This window comes from Equus quagga, chromosome 1 (assembly GCF_021613505.1).
Source record: "Equus quagga isolate Etosha38 chromosome 1, UCLA_HA_Equagga_1.0, whole genome shotgun sequence".
NCBI classification, from domain to species: domain Eukaryota; kingdom Metazoa; phylum Chordata; class Mammalia; order Perissodactyla; family Equidae; genus Equus; species Equus quagga.
The window spans coordinates 83,921,037-83,925,404 of NC_060267.1; the positions used below are offsets into that span (position 1 = coordinate 83,921,037).

A 4,368-nucleotide genomic window follows, 5' to 3' on the forward strand; every position below is an offset into this window, starting at 1 on the left:
TTACATATGTTTCCTCCAAGTCTCCAATTTCTGACTTCTGGAAGATCCAGAGCAGCTCACTGGGTTATCTTCCTTGATCCAACCTATGGAAATAAAACATTAGCTAAAAATTTGTGAGGGGCGTGAGGAAGGTTAAGAAAGGCCAACAGACCAATTGGAGAGTCTCTGCTAGAATTTCTAATAACTGGTTACTGACTTAGCCTTGAACCACAATTTCCTAATCTCACATTTCTGTCATGAATTTCTGGACTCCTCAAGTTTGAATCTGATCTGATCTCATGATCGTTCTGATGTTTCATGGTTTCTTCAAAAGAGATTCTTTTGGTTCCTAGGTGGATGTGTAATAATCTGATGTCAGATCAGGTTTTTAATGGGATTTTAGCCCATTAGTGGGACAAAAAGACTGAGCTATTCAGGTTAAAATTTCTGTACCGACTAATTCAGAACCATGTTTCCATTTTGTGATAGTCACAATGATTTCCCAGTCTTTCACATTTCCATCTCTCATTTTTTTTTCTTATCTCTGGCAAAAGAGAAGAACATGAGGAGGGATAATCAGAGCAGTGTGTCTGAATTCATCCTCCTGGGGCTCCCCATCTGGACAGAGAACCAAGGCATATACTATACTCTTTTTTTGGTCATGTATCTGATCACGGTGCTGGGGAACCTGCTTATCATTCTGCTCATCAGGCTGGACTCTTGCCTCCACATTCCCATGTACTTCTTCCTCAGCCACTTGGCCTTCACTGATATCTCTTTCTCATCGGTCACAACTCCAAAGATGCTCATAAATATGCAGACACAGAGTCAGTCCATCTCATATGCTGGGTGCATTTCCCAGGTGTGATTCTTCTTGTTTTTTGGGGGTCTTGACAGCTTCCTTCTCACATCAATGGCCTATGACAGGTATGTGGCCATCTGTCACCCTCTCCACTATACAACCATCATGAGTCAAAACATTTGTTTTCTGCTAGTGACTGTGTCTTGTGTCCTATCCTTCACCGGTACACTTTTGCACACCCTCCTCCTGGTCCGTCTCTCTTTCTGCGGAGACAACACTCTCCCCCACTTCTTTTGTGACCTCTCCACCTTACTTAAGCTGTCCAGTTCAGATACAACAGTCAATAAATTGGTTATCCTCATCGTAGGAACTGTGGTCCTTACCCTGCCATTCATATGTATCCTGGTCTCTTATGGCCACATTGGTGGCACCATTCTTAGAGTCCCCTCTACTAAGGGGATCTGCAAAGCCTTGTCCACATGTGGCTCTCACCTCTCTGTGGTGTCTTTATACTATGGAGCCATTATTGGACTGTACTTTTTCCCCTCATCCAATAACTCCAATGACAAAGATGTCATTGTGTCTTTATTGTACACTCTGGTGACTCCCATGCTAAATCCCTTTATCTACAGTCTGAGGAATCGAGATATGAAAGGAGCTCTGGGAAATATACTCAGTAGAGGAAAATTTCACCATGATGAGCATTATTTTTCCTATTAATTGGATATAAGACCTGCTCCATCCTGCACATGCAACGTGAGCATCCTTTCCTCTCTGAAAAGCTGCAATTTGGTGAATCTTGGTGCAGCATTCTTTCTTCATTCCCTGTTTTATTTTGTACTTCATTTTCTTTTCTGTTTAGTTTTTGTTCATTTTAAGGAGTCATCAGAAGAGTTTATTAAAAACATACCTACGAAACTATCCTTTCCTAAATAATTTTTCTTTTTCACATAGTATCCCTTGTCCTACAAGCATTTAAAATTTTTATGCAGTTACAGCTTTCAGTCTTTTTATTTTATTTTTTGTTATAGTTTACAAATTTTGTACAGCCAAGCTTATCCTTTGTCAAGATAACAAAAATATTCCTCTGGCAGTTTTACGATTTTATTTTTGTGTTTAATTTTGTAATACACTTGATATTTATTTTTATGAATGACATTAATTAGATATTGAGTTTTATTTTTGTTTCTAACTTCTTATCGATTGTCCAAATTATGTTTCAGGTTTCTTTATAGAGTTATGGTAACATGGTATGTCACTTCTTTTCCCCTCTATATTGAGTGGACCTGGCCATGAATTGAAATGAGATGGTTTTCTGTACTAGGCCAGGAAAACTGTGGAGACAGGACTGGTGGTGAACTCAACCTTGACTGCAGCCCTCTGTGTCCTTGGATGGCCAACTGGGTGTGAAGCATGGTAGAGAGAGCAGAGATTTTAAAGTGGCTCTCCAAGTGGTGATGTGAGTATGGGTGATCAGTCTAATCTGATGAGGGAGGTTGAGCCTTTCAGAGCATGGCACTAATAATGTATAGGCAGAATATCTGGAAATCTAGACAACCTGAATTGAACTCAGGAAGGATTTAGTATAGTTTAATCCAAACGTATCTCAATTTTTAAAAACAATACCTCCCTTCCCTAAGGACATAAATATAGTGTCCTATGTTTCCATCTGAAATGGTAAAGTTTGTCTTCAGTCCTGAGAAATTGCCTCTGCTCAAGGCAAATGTAGCTAACTTCATTGCTGTAAACTGATACCTGTGACAAATCATTATTTAATTTAATCCTAGCAATTGCTATAAAGGAAGGAATTCATATTAAGAGAAACTTAGTAAGTTGCCCAGTGCCACTAAACTAGCAATATTTACTGGAGGTAGGACTCAAACTACTCTACGTGTGTGGTTTAATACTGAGTCCTTGGCATCATTTGAATATTTTTCAAAATTGAGTAATATTTTTACCCATTTTGCTACAAATTTTATTTAAAGTTTAAAAATATTGAAATAGCAAAAAAGGAAGATATATACCATATATACAGTTTAAACACACATATAGTTTGCTGCATGTGTGGGTATAAATATATGTTTATGGGTTTGTATATATGTAACATCTAATCACACTTTAAAGAATAATATTAAAAGGAATACTCACTTAACAATCTCCAGGCTCAACCAGTAGAAAACTAACAATATTGTTCAGCCCCTTGTGTCTCCTCCTCAACTGTATCTTCCTCTCCTCTTGAAATACCCAGTATCTGTAACATTTTCAATATTCCTTTACTTTTCTTTAAAATTTTAACACTTCTGTGTTGATCCTTCAATTTTTCATGCTCTAGAGCTGCATATAAATGGAATAATGCTACATTTATTCTTCTAGGCTTTGCTTTTGCTGTCCAATACTGTCCTTGTGAAATTCATCCACATTGTATAATGTTCCACTGTGAGTCTGCTACAAACTTGTCTGTTGTAGCTTCCATGGCTATTTTGTTTGTTTTCAGCATTTTACTATCACAAACAACGCTGCTGCAAACATTCTTGTACGTCATCTAGTGCATATATGCAAGAGTTTCTTTAAATTCTGTACCCAGAAGAAGAATTACTGGATTTTAGACATGTGTATGTTCAACTTAACTATCACTGCTAAGCTATTCTCTAAAATAGTTGTATCAAGAAGCCACAGTGAAAAGACTACACACTGTATGATGTCAACAATATGACATGCTGGAGAAGGCAAACTGTAGAGACAGTAAAAAGATCAGTGGCTACCAGAAGTTCAGGTTTGAGGGGGAGAAGAATAAATAGGTAGAACAAAGGGGATTTTTAACAAAGGGCAATGAAACTATTCTGTATGATGCTGTAACAGTGGATACCTGTCATTATGTATTTTACACAAACAAAAAAACATGTACAACATAAAAGAGTGAATTCTAATGCCAACTATGGGCGTTAGTTAATAATATATCAATGTTAGTTTAATCCTAACAAGTGTACCACACTGATGCAAGATGTTAATAATAGGGGAACAGGGTAGGGATGGAGGAGAAGAATATGGACACTTTCTGCTCAATTTTTCTGTAAACCCAAAACTACTCTGAGAAATAAAGTCTATTATTACTATTATTATTTTATTTTTGGTGAGGAAGTTTGGCCCTGAGCCAGCATCTGTTGCCAATCTTCCTCTTTTTGCTTGAGGAATCTTGTTGCTGAGCTGACGTCTGTACCAATCTTCTTCTATTTTTTATGTGGGACATCGTCACAGCATGGCTTGTTGAATGGTATGTAGGTCCACACTGGGGATCTGAACTCACAAACCCCTGACCATGAAATGGAGCTTACAAACTTAGCCACTATATCACTGGGCCAGCCACTAAAGTCTATTAATTTTCTAAAGTTTTACTAATTCAAATCTCCATCACCTCAGTATGAGAGTGCCTACGAGTATGAGAGTTACTTTGCTTCTTCAACGACACTTGGTATTAAGAGATTTCTTAATTTTTACAATTATGGCGAATAGAAAATTGTATCTCATGGTGGTTTTACTTTCTATTTCCCTTATTACTGACGAAGTAGAGCATCTTAGCCTATGCTTAA

The 4,368-nt window shown here is 37.5% G+C and overlaps 1 pseudogene; it reads left to right on the forward strand.

Annotated features, from left to right (window-relative positions):
* Positions 1-448: 448 nt before the first annotated feature.
* Positions 449-1,501, forward strand: LOC124246151 (olfactory receptor 50-like; annotated as a pseudogene).
* Positions 1,502-4,368: the final 2,867 nt, after the last annotated feature.